Raw genomic sequence first — 16,336 nt, forward strand, 5'->3', positions numbered from 1 at the left:
CATGTAATCCGTCCAATGTAATCCCCCCATGTAATCCGTCCAATGTAACCCCCACATGTAATCCTCCCAATGTAACCCCCACATGTAATCCGTCCAATGTAATCCCCCCATGTAATCCGTCCAATGTAATCCCCCCATGTAATCCTCCCAATGTAACCGCCACATGTAATCCGTCCAATGTAATCCCCACATGTAATCCGTCCAATGTAATCCCCCCCATGTAATCCGTCCAATGTAACCCCCACATGTAATCCTCCCAATGTAACCCCCACATGTAATCCGTCCAATGTAATCCCCCCATGTAATCCTCCCAATGTAACCCCCACATGTAATCCGTCCAATGTAATCCCCCCATGTAATCCTCCCAATGTAATCCCCCCATGTAATCCTCCCATTGTAATCCCCCCATGTAATCCGTCCAATGTAACCCCCCCATGTAATCCTCCCAATGTAACCCCCACATGTAATCCGTCCAATGTAATCCCCCCATGTAATCCGTCCAATGTAATCCCCCCATGTAATCCTCCCAATGTAACCCCCACATGTAATCCGTCCAATGTAATCCCCCCATGTAATCCTCCCAATGTAACCCCCACATGTAATCTGTCCAATGTAACCCCCACATGTAATCCGTCCAATGTAATCCCCCCATGTAATCCTCCCAATGTAATCCCCACATGTAATCCGTCCAATGTAATCCCCCATGTAATCCTCCCAATGTAACCCCCCCATGTAATCCTCCCAATGTAACCCCCACGTGTAATCCGTCCAATGTAATCCCCCCATGTAATCCGTCCAATGTAACCCCCACATGTAATCCGTCCAATGTAACCCCCACATGTAATCCGTCCAATGTAATCCCCCCATGTAATCCTCCCAATGTAACCCCCACATGTAATCCGTCCAATGTAATCCCCCCATGTAATCCGTCCAATGTAACCCCCACATGTAATCCGTCCAATGTAATCCCCCCATGTAATCCTCCCAATGTAACCCCCACGTGTAATCCGTCCAATGTAATCCCCCCATGTAATCCGTCCAATGTAATCCCCACGTGTAAAGCCTCCAATGTAATCCCCCCATGTAATCCGTCCAATGCAATCCCCCCATGTAATCCGTCCAATGTAATCCCCACATGTAATCCGTCCAATGTAACCCCCACGTGTAAAGCCTCCAATGTAATCGCCAAATTTTGCGATTCGGGACTGCGTTATTGTAAGGGCCAATTGCGCAGTCGTGCGATGCTGTACCCAAATACAATTGATGTCTTTTTTTCCCCTACAAACAGAGCTTTCTTTTGGTGGTATTTGATCACCTGTGCGATTTTTATTTTTTGCGCTATAAACAAAAAAAGAGCGACAAAAAAAAACTACATTTTTAATTTTCTGCTTAAACATAAAATTCCCCCACAAAAAATGTAAAAATCAAATTTTTTGAACATTTTAGGCCAATTTGTTTTCTGCTACATATTTTTGGTAAACAAAAATCGCAAAAAGCGTATTTTGATTGGTTTGTGCAAAAGTTGTCGCATTTACAGACTAGGGGAAAGATTTATGTCATTTTTATTGTTTTTTTTTTTACCAGTAATGGCGGAGATCTGCGAATTTTTAGTGGGACTGCGACATTGCGGCGGACAGCCCGGACCCCTAACTGACATTTTTGACACTTTTGGGGGGGACCAGTGACATGACGTAAATCTTTCCTCTAGCTTGTAGACGCGATAACCAATAAAAATACGCTTATTGAGATTTTTTTTTTTAAATATGTAGCAGAATACAAATTGGTCTAAAATGTTGAAAATTTTTTTTAATTGGGAATGTTATATAGCAGAATGTGAAAAATATTGTTTTTTTCTTCAGAATTGTCACTATTTTTTTGTTTATAGCGCAAAAAAAATAAAAATCGCACCAAAAGAAAGCTCTGTTTGTGAGAAAAAAAGGAAATCAATTTTATTTGGGTACAGCGTCGCATGACCACGCTATTGTCAGTTAAAGTAACGCAGCGCCGAATCGCAAATGGCCTGGTCATTAAGGGGGAAAATCCTTCCAGTCCAGAAGTGGTTAAGGGGGAAAATCCTTTCCGGTCCAGAAGTGGTTAAGGGGGAAAATCTTCCAGTCCAGAAGTGGTTAAGGGGGAAAATCTTCCAGTTCAGAAGTGGTTAAGGGGGAAAATCCTCCGGTCCATAATTGGTTAAGGGGGAAAATCTTCCAGTTCAGAACTGGTTAAGGGGGAAAATCTTCCAGTTCAAAACTGGTTAAGGGGAAAAATCTTCCGGTCCAGAACTGGTTAAGGGGGAAAATCTTCCGGTCTAGAAGTGGTTAAGGGGGAAAATCTTCCGGTCCATAATTGGTTAAGGGGGAAAATCTTCCAGTCCAGAAGCGGTTAAGGGGGAAAATCTTCCAGTCCTGAACTGGTTAAGGGGGAAAATCTTCCGGTCCATAATTGGTTAAGGGGGAAAATCTTCCAGTCCAGAAGTGGTTAAGGGGGAAAATCTTCCAGTTCAGGACTGGTTAAGGGGGAAAATCTTCCGGTCCAGAACTGGTTAAGGGGGAAAATCTTCCAGTTCAGGACTGGTTAAGGGGGAAAATCTTTCGGTCCAGAACCGGTTAAGGGGGAAAATCTTCCAGTCCAGAACTGGTTAAGGGGGAATATCTTCCAGTCCAGAATTGGTTAAGGGGGAATATCTTCCAGTCCAAAACTTGTTAAGGGGGGAAATCTTCCAGTCCAGAACTGGTTAAGGGGGAAAATCTTCCAGTCCAGAACTGGTTAAGGGGGAAAATCTTCCTGTCCAGAACCGGTTAAGGGGGAATATCTTCCAGTCCAGAAATGGTTAAGGGGGAAAATCTTCCAGTCCAGAATTGGTTAAGGGGGAATATCTTCCAGTCCAAAACTTGTTAAGGGGGGAAATCTTCCAGTCCAGAACTGGTTAAGGGGGAAAATCTTCCTGTCCAAAACTGGTTAAGGGGGAAAATCTTCCGGTCCAGAACTGGTTAAGGGGGAAAATCTTCCTGTCCAGAACTGGTTAAGGGAGAAAATGTTCCAGTCCAGAACTGGTTAAGGGGGAAAATCTTCCGGTCCAGAATTGGTTAAGGGGGAAAATCTTCCGGTCCAGAAGTGGTTAAGGGGGAAAATCTTCCGGTCCATAATTGGTTAAGGGGGAGAATCTTCCAGTCCAGCACTGGTTAAGGGGGAAAATCTTCCAGTTCAGCACTGGTTAACCACTTAAGCCCCGGAAGATTTTACCCCCTTCCTGACCAGGGGGTATTTTGCGATTCGGCACTACGTGACTTTAACCACATAACGTCTGCTCACGTTGCTGCTACTGCAGCAATATGGCTTGTTATCGTCTAGCGACGTAGACCTACGTCGCTAGACTCCTCCCCCTGTATGCGGGGCTCGCGCACCGCCGGAGGCTCGCTCCCGCTGTTTTCAGTCACAGCGGGAGTCGGGCCAGGGGAGGAGGGGCGGCGATCGCCGCTGCTCTTCCCCGATCGTTGGGGAATCTAGTTTATATCTACTTGCGGCGGTCGGCAAGTGGTTAAGGGGGGAAAATCTTCCAGTCCTGAACCGGTTAAGGGGGGAAAATCTTCTGCGGTCCAGAAGTGGTTAATCAGCCACAGAAGCTGTGTAAGTCATGTGTGTCCTGGTGTGGTGGTAATTCCCCCTCCCCCCCCCATATGCAAACCTCCAAACTTTTTGAGATGGGAATGAGGGACACCTATTTGCAAAAGTATGTAGGCATAGGACACACCCACTGCCACGCCCCCTTAAAGGAGAATTATACATAAAAAATGATTTGTTAAACCCACAAATGCTTTTTTTTTTACCACTATTATTCCTTTATGTTGGCTTTTAAAATTTACAAAAGCAGCAATCTAGAAATTGGATGAAAGGTTTAGCACTGGGAAACACTTTTTGAAAGATAAATAATGCATTTTATATACAAATATATAGATCAGACCAAAATGAGGGACAAATGATGAGGAATGAGGGACAGAAGGACTTTGCTCCAATCTAGGGACAGTCCCTGGAAATGAGGGACAGTTGGGAGTTACGTTATATGTGACGCGTAGAATTGCGCTTTGAACCCCGCGTACGAGGAGCGCTCAGTGCTATGTGAATGGGGCCTCAGTGAATAAAGCAGCTGCTGATTAATAATGTGATGTTTTCCTATGTGAGGAGAGGCATTGTGTATCAGTCATAGTGGTGACTGGTGTCCATTGCTGTACAAAGCTCCGTGCTTGCCTGTCCAATGAGCACACAACAGGTTAACCTGCAGGAATGAGTAGAAGTGGGCGGGGCCTCCCCTAACGCAGCCACGTCAGCCTTGGCTTGTTGTGACAGGAATAAAGTTTAAACACTTTGAACGGGGCGCTGCGCCTGCTGGGAGTTGTAGTCTGCGGCGGATCCGCTGACGGGCTGCAGGCTGGCACCGAGCTGAGCTCAGGAGGAGGAGGAGGGGAGCCATCCAGCCGGGGACGGACGGAGCTGTGGGAGGTAATGCCCGGTACATAGGAACGTGCTGTGCACACAGACGGCGGGCGGGGATCGGGTGATGTGGTCGGTGTTGGGTCGGGAAGGGATCGGACAGGAACGATGTGTTGGGGGTCCGGTGTAGTTCGGGGAAAGTTATTCGGAGTGACACCCAGCACCCCACTCCCCTCCCCCTCGCCATATCCTATATAGGAGAAGTTTAGGGAGAACTTTGCTGGGCTCTGATTGGTTGATAGGATTTGGTAGCCTGCAGGGCTCTTCCTTAACTTTTTGTTTTTTATTCTTCATTATAATGTAGAATCTTCCTATCCCATCCTTTGTATGTGTCCCATAGAAAGGGCGCGCTTGCGCATTTGCATTGATTGGCACAAGTTTGACACACGGGCGCAAAAAATAACAGAACCTTGCGCATTGGAATAGCGTTGGTGTGCGTCATTGCGGCACGCTTCCGGCTGTTTTGGAGGAATGCACGCAAAATCATGCGCAAAAAAAATGAACACATCTTCTAAGTGCATGGGAGGGGGAGAGATTAAATCTCTGTGCTTTGCTGTGCGTCCAGGAATAGCGTTGGTGTGCGTCATAGCGGCACGCTTCTGGCTGTTTTGGAGGAATGCACGCAAAATCCTGCGCAAAAGAATATGCTCATCTTACAGACGCATGGGAGGGGGAGAGATTAAATCTCTGTGCTTTGCTGTGCGTCCAGGAATAGCGTTGGTGTGCGTCATAGCGGCACACTTCTGGCTGTTTTGGAGGAATGCACGCAAAATCCTGCGCAAAAGAATATGCTCATCTTACAGACTCATGGTGCTGGGGAGGAATAAAATGTCTGTGCTTTGGGGTACGTTCGGGAATAGCGTTGGTGTGCGTCATTGTGGCACACTTCAGCTGTTTTGGAGGAATGCACGCAAAATCATGCGCAAAAAAAATGAGCTCATCTTCTAGGCGCATGGGGGGGGGAGAGATTAAATCTCTGTGCTTTGGTGTGCGTCCAGGAATAGCGTTGGTGTGCGTCATAGCGGCACACTTCTGGCATTTTTGGAGGAATGCACGCAAAATCATGCGCAAAAGAATATGCTCATCTTACAGACGCATGGGGGGGGGGGGGATAAAATCTCTGTGCTTTGGTGTGCGTTCAGGAATAGCGTTGGTGTGCGTCATAGCGGCACGCTTCTGGCTGTTTTAGAGGAATGCACGCAAAATCATGCGCAAAACAATACACTCATCTTACAGACACATGGTGCTGTGGGGGAATAAAATGTCTGTGCTTTGGTGTACGTTCGGGAATAGCGTTGGTGTGCGTCATTGTGGCACACTTCAGCTCTTTTGGAGGAATGCACGCAAAATCATGCGCAAAAGAATATGCTTATCTTAGACGGATGGGGGGGGGGGGAATAAAATCTCTGCGCTTTGGTGTGCGTCATTGCCTGTGCGTTCAGGAATAGCGTAGGTGTGCGTCATTGTGGCACGCTTCCGGCTGTTTTGGAGGAATGCACGCAAAATAATGTGCAAAAAAAATGTGCATCTTACAGATGCATGGGGGGGAATAATATCTCTGTGCTTTGGTGTGCGTTCAGGAATAGCGTTGGTGTGCGTCATTGCGGCGCACTGTTTTGGAGGAATGCACGCAAAATTATGCGCAAAAAAAAGCGCTCATCTTACAGACGCATGGTGCTTGGGGGGGGGGGGTAAAGTCTTTGGTGTGCGTCAATGATATAGACGCATGGGGGGGGGGTGGGGAATAAAATCTCAGTGCTTTGGTGTGAATTCAGGAATAGCGTTGGTGTGCATCATAGTGGCACGCTTCTGGCTGTTTTGGAGGAATGCACGCAAAATAGTGCGCAAAAAAAATGCGCTCATCTTATAGACGCTTGGGGGGGGGGTAAAGTCTTTGGTGTGCGTCAATGCAGGCGCTACTAATTTCACCCCTGTATATCTAACAAATGTTTTTTTTTTTTTTTGCACATTTGTTACGCATAGGGCAGCCCACTGACATTAAAGTGTTACTCAACCCAGATCCTGCATTCACTATATCTGGTCTCCCACAGTACACAGGACATGGAAATGCAATTATTTTAGTAAATAAAAACTGCTAAATACCTTTTCTCATCAGCAGTATATAGCAGTCTTGTGACTTCTATCAGTGTCTGGTTAAAGCTTGTAGGCGGAGTTTTAATTTTCCTCTGACTGTCCTATTATTATTATTTAGGATTTATATAGCGCTGACAGTTTACGCAGCGCTTTACAACTTGAGGGTAGACAGTACAAATACAATACACCTTAATATAGGAGGAATCAGAGGGGCCTGGTCATTAGAGCTTACAATCTAAAACTAGATTGAATAATGGTTTCAGCAATATATTCAGAGTTCCTGTATCATATGCATGATATGAGTTGGCCTTACTAACCATATATTAAGGCTATGTAAGCTGAATTCTTCTACGCAGTTAAGTTCTTGTCTGATATTGAACGTTTGGTATTTATACTCCTACCATAAAATGTTCTGTATCAAGTTAATCGGTATTTACCACTTAAAGAGGAAGTAAACCCTCCTCTGACACTTTTACCTATAGGTACTGTAAATATCTCCTAAACATGTACCGTTTAGGAGATATTTACCTTACATGCAGCCAGTGACATCACTGGCGCATGCGCTCTGAAGGAACGGCCGCTCGTGCCGTTCTTCCAGAGCCCCGTGCCGTGACCGTCGGCTCCCGCGCGGGAGTGACATCACCGCGGCTCCGGACAATCAGATGGCCGGATGCCGCGATCCCGGAAGACGGGCGACTGGACATGTCGCCCGTCATAGAGGTAAGCGAGCGGCACGGCGGTGGCTCGTTCTAAGGTAAGTATTTCATAATGAGCTAGTATGCGATGCATACTAGCTCATTATGACTTTCTCTTTCAGGATGGAAAGAAAAAAAAAAAAATTTTGTTTTGGTTTACAACCTCTTTAAGCCCCGGAAGATTTTACCCCCATTCCGACCAGGGTTTTTTTTGCGATTCGGCACTGTGTGACTTTAACAGACAATTGCGCAGTCGTGCGACGCCGTATCCCAAACAAATTTGACGTCCTTTTTTTTTTCCCCACAAACAGAGCTTTCTTTTGGTGGTATTTGATCACCTGTGCGATTTTTGGATCATGCGCTATAAACAAAAAAACAGCGACAATTTTGCAAAAATAACAATATTTTTCACATTTTTTTATATGAAATTCCCCCCCAAAAAAATGTAAAAATCAAAATTTTTTAACATTTTCGGCCAATTTGTTTTATGCTACATATGTTTGGTAAAAAAAAAAAATCGCAAAAAGCGTATTTTGATTGGTTTGCGCAAAAGTTATCGCGTTTACTAACAAAGGGAAAGATGTTTTTTTTTTTTTCTTTTTTTTAACGCGAGACTGCGACATTGCAGTGGACAGATCGGACCCTTGACTGACATTTTTGACATTTTTGGGGTTACCAGTGACAGTAATCAGTGCTATAAATATGCACTGTTACTGTAAAATTACGCTGGTAGTGAAGGGGTTAACTTTATTTGAGAGGGAGGGGCTGTGAGTGTCCCTAGGGGCGTGTTTCTAACTGTGATTGGCTGTGGCTTGAGCTGTAGGAACACTGATCAATGGTCCTACATAGTAGAACCGTATGATCACTGTTCCTACACAGGGGAGAATGACAGGTGGCTTGTTTACATCAGCCGCCTACCTTTCTCCCTCTCCCCCGACGATCACCGAGTGAGCGGCGGACATCGGGTCCGGCGGTCACATGCGCGGGGGGGTCCGTGACCGCGTCGGAGCGCGCCCGCTCCCCAGAGCCTCACAGGCTAGTGACGTACCCATACATCACTTTGCCTGTGAGGGGCTGACCGCCGCAGTATATGTACTTGCGGCGGTCGGCAAGTGGTTAAGTAAGACTTTTCGAGGGAGTCCTTGACCTTCTTTTTCCTTTTGTATTCTTGTATTTCCTTAAATAAAATAAGATTGAAAAGAGCTTACTATCTAAGAGGGAGGGAGGAGCTGCAGGACCCCTGGCCCTCTGTCTGGACAGTGCTGATTGGCCCTGTGCTGATCACATGCACTCTCCCAAGAAAAAAGAAACTCTAGCTTTATACACCAAACTGAGCATGTGCAGAGTGCCACTAAGGCTCTGTTCTATCAGGAGATGGATTGGGGACAGTGGAAGAAGGGGAGGAGACAGGTTTAAAAAGGGGGGGGGGGAGGACGAGGACGACTATGTCAGTGCTCATGCGTCTTCCATGCAGCATGGTGTAAGTGAGCCCTGATTACAAGTTGTCTGGTTTGCTGCACGCTGATTTTTTGGTTTAACCAATTGCCTGGGATCAAACAGTGGTAGTAGAAGCCCATGCTGTTAGGGCTCATTCACATGATCAGCCAGGAGGGTGGTAAAACCAGGGGGTTGAGCTGCCATTTTTACCGCTCACGTCCATGCTGATTTAAATTGGCCACTTCAATCCCAGGCACTCTTATCCCCTTCCTGCCCAGGACAATTTTCATCTTTCAGCGCTGTTGAATGACAAATGTGCGATCATGCAACACTGTACCCATTTTGTTCACACAAATAGAGCTTTCTTTTGGTGGTATTTAATCGGCACCAGGGATTTTATTTTTTGCTAAATAAAAAAAAAAAAAAAAAGACCGAAAATGTTGAAGAAAAATAAAATGCAGTTTTCCTTGTTTCTGTTCTAACATTTTGCAACTAAAATAATCTTTCTTCATAAATGTAGGTGAAAATGTATTCTGCTACGTTTCTTTGGTGAAAATAACCCAAATCAGTGTATATTATTTATTTTGTAGGAAATAAGACAGTCCAAAGGATTTAGTAAGAGGCATAGCAAGTTTTTTTTTTTTTTAGTTGTAATTTTTTTGTCACAATTTTTGGGAAAATAATAAATAAAAAAAAAAAATTAAATAAATAATAATAAAAAAAAAAATCACAATTTTATTTTTTTAAATACTGTCACCAGTGCAGTACAGTGTTAACCTATAACTGGTGTGGCGGTGATTAGAGACACTGACTGGTGACCACATGTGAAAAAGGAAAAAAAAAAAAAATTTTCCTTTTTTTTTTTTTTTGTTTTTTTAACACTGACCAGAGCAATATAATGTTACCATTTTAACACTGTACTACTCTAGAAAAGTGATCAGGATTTTTTTTTTTTTTTTTTACACAATATTGATTGCTTATACCAGAGAACAACTTCATTGATATAAGCAAACATTTTTACTAAATGAAACTGCTTTATCCACTGTGTGTTGTTGTAGTTAGCTGTGATTGGTCACTGCTAATCACATGGCACTGATGGTGGTATTGGTCACTGCTAATCACATGGCACTGATGGTGGTATTGGTCACTGCTAATCACATGGCACTGATGGTCTGTGATTGACCCTGTCTGTACCATTTGATCTCTGTGGCAAATCACTGGTAGCAACACAATTGTACACAATGAATGGCATGAAAAGAAGCCATCCATTGTTTACAGTTGTCATGATCTGCTGTGATTGGTCACAGCAATCGCGTGGTACCGGCCGCGAGCCTGTACACTGATCATTCATCAGCCAGTGACTGTGCCGCAGTATTGTCCATTTTGAGAGGGCGTCATATGTCCCGCCCAGCCTATTGTCAGTTGACAAGTATTTTGCATTCAGTGGGCGTTTACCACTACTGAATGTGACTGGTGCAAGCCTATGGGGGTGCCCCCCAACCGTGTGTGACACTTGTGATTGTGATGCTTCATTTAAAGGGTTAGTTCACCTTTACAGAAACATTGAAAAGATGAACTTACACCGGACGCCTTCCCTAGCCCCTCAGTCCCTGCTGTACTTACCTCCGGGGTTGCTGAGTTCTCATCTCTCTCTGTACATCGCTTTTTCACTCTAATGGCTGCTGGCCAATCAGAATCTATCTTCTACATCTCAGAAGTGCTGAAGGAGAAGAGGGAGAGGAGCAGGGATTTCAAATTGCTGGACCACTGCCAGGAGCGCTGACCGCTCAGCAATCCTGGAGGGAAGTATAACAGGGACGGGGTGTGGGGAGGGTGCCTGGTGGTAGTTCACCTTTTCATTTTCTTTTCAGTGAGGGTCAGTTCACACCATAGAAATGCAATCTGGATGCTTTTCTGCATGCGTGTTTTTTTGATGCGATCCAGTACCTTCTTTCTTCTTCTCCTTCTCCTTCTTTCTTCTTCTCCTTCTTCTCCTTCTTTCTTCTTCTCCTTCTCCTTCTTTCTTCTTCTCCTTCTCCTTCTTTCTTCTTCTCCTTCTCCTTCTTTCTTCTTCTCCTTCTCCTTCTTTCTTCTTCTCCTTCTCCTTCTTTCTCCTTCTCCTTCTCCTTCTTTCTTCTCCTTCTTTCTTATTCTTCTCCTTCTCATTCTTTCTTATTCTACTTCTCCTTCTTTCTCCTTCTTTCTTATTCTTTCTACTTCTCCTTCTTTCTTATTCTTTCTACTTCTCCTTCTTTCTCCTTCTTTCTTTCTTTCTTTCTTTCTTTCTTTCTTTCTTTCTTTCTTTCTTTCTTTCTTCTCCTCTTTCTTTCTTTCTTTCTTTCTTTCTTTCTTCTCCTCTTTCTTTCTTTCTTCTCCTCTTTCTTTCTTTCTTCTCCTCTTTCTTTCTTTCTTCTCCTCTTTCTTTCTTTCTTCTCCTCTTTCTTTCTTTCTTCTCCTCTTTCTTTCTTTCTTCTCCTCTTTCTTTCTTTCTTCTCCTCTTTCTTTCTTTCTTCTCCTCTTTCTTTCTTTCTTCTCCTCTTTCTTTCTTTCTTCTCCTCTTTCTTTCTTTCTTCTCCTCTTTCTTTCTTTCTTCTCCTCTTTCTTTCTTTCTTCTCCTCTTTCTTTCTTTCTTCTCCTCTTTCTTTCTTTCTTCTCCTCTTTCTTTCTTTCTTCTCCTCTTTCTTTCTTTCTTCTCCTCTTTCTTTCTTTCTTCTCCTCTTTCTTTCTTTCTTCTCCTCTTTCTTTCTTTCTTCTCCTCTTTCTTTCTTTCTTCTCCTCTTTCTTTCTTTCTTCTCCTCTTTCTTTCTTTCTTCTCCTCTTTCTTTCTTTCTTCTCCTCTTTCTTTCTTTCTTCTCCTCTTTCTTTCTTTCTTCTCCTCTTTCTTTCTTTCTTCTCCTCTTTCTTTCTTTCTTCTCCTCTTTCTTTCTTTCTTCTCCTCTTTCTTTCTTTCTTCTCCTCTTTCTTTCTTTCTTCTCCTCTTTCTTTCTTTCTTCTCCTCTTTCTTTCTTTCTTCTCCTCTTTCTTTCTTTCTTCTCCTCTTTCTTTCTTTCTTCTCCTCTTTCTTTCTTTCTTCTCCTCTTTCTTTCTTTCTTCTCCTCTTTCTTTCTTTCTTCTCCTCTTTCTTTCTTTCTTCTCCTCTTTCTTTCTTTCTTCTCCTCTTTCTTTCTTTCTTCTCCTCTTTCTTTCTTTCTTCTCCTCTTTCTTTCTTTCTTTCTTTCTTCTCCTCTTTTTCTTTCTTTCTTTCTTTCTTCTCCTCTTTCTTTCTTTCTTCTCCTCTTTCTTTCTTTCTTTCTTTCTTCTCCTCTTTCTTCTCCTCTTTCTTTCTTTCTTCTCCTCTTTCTTCTCCTCTTTCTTTCTTCCATACCATGTGCAGTTCAGTGTGTTTGTTTGTTTGTTTTTTTATGCATCAAAAGCAATGAAGAGTAGGTTATACGGTTTTCAATGGCATAGTTCACATCAGTGCGGTCTGTTCCTGGAAAAAAAAGTAGAACATACTGCATTTGTCTGCTCTGGACTATACTAGAATGCTGTAAACTGCATCAAAAACACACCAGGACGCACCTAACTGCATCAAAAAAGGCACGACCATTCATGTGCTTTTTTTTTTTTTGGGGTGAGAAAAAATGCATCAAAAACATGCATTTAGAAAAGCATCCGGAACGCAGTCTGACTGCATTTCTGTGGTGTTAACTGGCCCTAAATAAGGACATGCGTGTTTCAGTGCGTTTTTAGTGTGTTTTGCCACGTTTCAGTACAGTTTAGTGCAGAAAAAAATGAAGCATGTTCTACTTTTTTTTTTCTGGAACTGACCGCACTGGTGTGAACTATGCAACTGAAAACCATATAATCTACTATCCGTTTTATTTTTCATGCCGTAGGAAAAACGCATTGGACTGCATGTGGTGTGAACTGGCCCTGAAGATGAACTAACACGTCAATTTGTGAAATTTCAAGTTTATTAAAATAAATTAACCATGCAGTGCGTCTCAATTAGCGCTTCAGCATCGCTGTCATCCTGCAGCACACCAGCAGCTGTGTTCTAGCGCAACTCAGTGTGAATGGGCCCTTAATGCGCCACATGATGGCGCTCATGTGTCTTCTGTACGGGGTGGCGTGAGCGAAGCCTGGTCGCAGCTTTTCTGATTTGTGGTTTCGATAATTGCCTCTGATCCGGCAATGGTGGTAGGAGAATTTGGCTGCACACTGATCACTGTTTTTAAATCCTATTCAGTCTATGCACCGAATAGAAAAAGACAAATCAATTCCTCCATCCACATACAGATGAACAAATCTCCTACTGCAGATCACCCTGCAAGATACTCGAACCAAGGGTGCAACTGATTGGCCAACAATTTTTTCCAGTAGCCTCCTTTTGATAAAATTCAGTCGAACGGCTTTACCAAAACTTTGTAATAGGGAGGGCACACCTAATCAATACTATTTGTATCCAATCGGACAGGAGTGGGGGGGCTTGCAGGACCACCCACTGCGTGAAATTCTCAAAAACCGGCCACAATACAGTGTATGGGCAGATTTGGCTGAGCAAATCCTAAGGCTGGCCACACACTAAACAATCGCCTTCAGATGTACCATCAACTATGTGGTGTAGGGTGTGACAAATTTGCTTTAAATCTATGAGCCAGCCAAAAAAAGTTTTTTTTTTTTTTTTTTTTTTTTTTTTTTTTGACCACTTTCACAGCTAGAGCAGTTTTTGTGTTTTAAAAAACATTTTAAAAACATTTTAGGCCTGAAGATTACACAAACCCCCCAAACATTAAATATTTTCCAAAAGCAGACACCCTAGAGCACTAGGGGCAAACCTTGGCACCCCAGATGTTTTGGCACTACATTTCCCATGAAGCTCAACTACACTGCAGAGTGCATGAGCATCATGGGAAATGTAGTTCCCATACATCTGAGGTGCCAAGGTTCGCCAACACTGCCCTAGAGAATAAAATAGTGGTAGTTTCAATTATTTATGTCACATATATTACCGCAAAGCAAAAATAACACCATAAATTTTAGGGGTACAAAAACTCAATAAATGACCAAATTTTTGGTAAAATATAAAAGCCAAGGTTGCACTGAGTAAATAGATACCCATCATGTCAAACTCAAAAAGTTTACTCCTACTTCTGTGTGGGGGAAAAAAAAATCTAGAAAAAATATTATAGCATATACAATTGGGACACAAGTCATATTTTTAAATTTAATTATATTAAAAATGACCCTACCGTTTCAATCTGAAGCTGCTGTAATTTTTTGTACAATGCAATATGGCTACCTGGAGCTGTTCTGTACACAGAATGTATACTGACCACACCCCAGAAACATAATTTCCTGCTTGTGTGATTGGCTCACTGATTTTCCCAGAAGTCCAAACTAAGATAGAAGTCAGATTTCTGGCATCCCCTGCAACAAAAATGCAATTTTTGGTGAGATATTCCCAATAGGAACACGTCTAAAGGGATGCAGGCCCAGCAGATTTCCTCATTAGTGTTCTGCAGGTGCTGCAGCTGATTGATAATTATGAAACCACTCCCATTAGACACACTCAGCACAGGGGAGCAAACAATGATTTCTTCAGAATAAAAAAAGGTAGGAATCTGCAACAATGGTTGTTATCCTTGTAACGTACAGAGATCACCTTGAGCACAGGTGTCAAACACAAGGCCTGTGGGCCGAATGCGGCTCCCCAGGTCATTTTATGTGGCTCTCGCACCTCTTCTGCAGCTGTGGCACCCCGCCTTGTCTCTGTAGCTGGCAGCAGGGAGGACAGAACTCCTTTGCCAGATCCTGCACTCCTCTGTGCAGCTGCAGAAAGGCTCGTCTGACCACCCCCCCTTCCCCTCTCAACAGCCCGCGCAGAGAAGAGGGCAGAACCCCTTGAACAGATCCTGCACCTCTCTATGCAACTGCAACATCACCTTGTCTCTGCCTCCCCTGGTCTCCGCATTCAGCAGATTCTGGAAGCTGACTCCAGCCTTCCTCTGGTTCTCCTCCAGACCCTGCACTTGTTCCCAAATCTACCTGCATCTTCTTCCTGGCAGCTGCACAAGGTAAGGAGGTGCATTGTGATGTAAGGAAGTGTGGGTGACTTCTTGACTTCTGATGTTGGGGGGGGGGGGCTCTTGACTTCTCATGTAAGGGTGCGTGGGTTTCTCTGGACATCTAATCTTATAGATATAACCGTCTCTTTGAGGGCAACGATAATGCTGATGCGGCCCACAATGAAATTGAGTTTGACACCACTGACCTAGAGGTTTTTTTTTTTTCTCAACGAAAGTGGAGTAAGGATCCAGAGGATTGCTCCTCATACAGGCCGATCTCCTCGATCAATGCAGATGCCAAACTGCTCGCAAAAATATTGGCACTCTACCTTTCGACAGTTTTATAGAGGACCTTATACACGTGTGCCCAAACTGGCTTTATGCCGGGGGAAGGGCACGACCTTAATATTTGTCGTGTCTTTCTCAAATTGCCAGCTGCCCATCACAATACTGGTACTAGGGTGGTGGTCTCGCTGGACGCAGAGAAGGCCTTCGACTCTGACGAGTGGCCTTTTCTATGGAGTGTTCTACGTAGGTTTGGCCCCAGATTTCTCAGATGGTTGGGAATGCTCTACAAAAACCCTAAGGCTCGAGTTCGCACCAACGATATCTTCAACACTATTCCCCTTGGCCAGAGGCACCCCAACAAGGGTGTCTCCTCTCGCTGAGCTTGTTTGCCTTGGAACTAAAACCGTTTGCCATATTGGTCCGGGACTCACGGCTGGTTGAGGGTTTGCGGATCGCCCCCTTGGAGGAAAAGATTTCGCTCTATGCAGACGATGCCCTGCTATATCTAGCTGATGCAAACTCCTCCTTGCGGGCCGCTCTGGCAATCTTTGATGAATTTGGCCATTTTTCTGGCATTTGGATAAATTGGGGAAAATCAGTGCTTTTCCCACTGGACCCAGATTCAAAGACTTTGGCAGCCTTTACTCCCCCCAAATTGGGTTGAGGACTTTAAATATCTTGCCATTCGGGTGTCCAGGGTTCTGGCTGCATTTTATGATATGAACATTCACCCTGTGTTGCTACAGCTGTGGGAGACATGCACTTCTTGGGCTAACCCTCCCCTAAACCTCCTTGGTCGCATTAACATGATCAAGATGATATTCCTCCCCAAATTTCTCCAGGTATTCCGCAACTGTCCTATTTAGGTCAAATCCTCCTTTAGAGAGGTGGAGAGCCTGTATTGGCTCCTTTTTGTGGGCCGGTGCTGCTCCGCGTTTGGCGAGGTCTACCCTTCAACTCCCGGATAGTTGCGGTGGTTTGGCTCTTCCCAATTTTCGAACGTACTATTGGGCTGCCATACTCGTCACTGTCCGTTGGTTTTTCATGGGCTGGAGAAAAGTTTGAGGAAGAGGTCTGGTACTAGAATTACTGCTCTCATTCCGGCCTGCGTGGCGGTATGTAATGTGTATCGCAATCAAGTTTCAGGCGTAGATGACCCACCATGTGCGTGTTTTAGGTTTGTAGGTTCATATAGGTGGGGGTGGGCCTCAAATTTTTTTTTTTTTTTTGGGGGGGGGGGGGAATAATGAGTTCAGGAATATTACTTTATGCCATTGTTTTTCA

General features: G+C 44.1%; 1 protein-coding gene across 2 annotated transcripts in view; it reads left to right on the forward strand.

Moving 5' to 3' along the window:
* The first annotated feature begins 4,333 nt into the window (after positions 1–4,333).
* SMCO4 (single-pass membrane protein with coiled-coil domains 4) overlaps positions 4,334–16,336 on the forward strand; it is a 103,648-nt gene continuing 91,645 nt past the window's right edge. The window contains exon 1 of one of the 2 annotated variants that reach the window (XM_082245877.1): positions 4,334–4,497. The gene's annotated coding sequence lies outside the window, so the exon portion shown is untranslated. The remainder of the gene's footprint in view (positions 4,498–16,336) is intronic. The other variant, XM_082245875.1, reaches the window with a different exon arrangement.

The sequence above is a fragment of the Pelophylax lessonae genome, assembly GCF_965119305.1.
Source record: "Pelophylax lessonae genome assembly, chromosome: 2".
Lineage (NCBI taxonomy): Eukaryota > Metazoa > Chordata > Amphibia > Anura > Ranidae > Pelophylax > Pelophylax lessonae.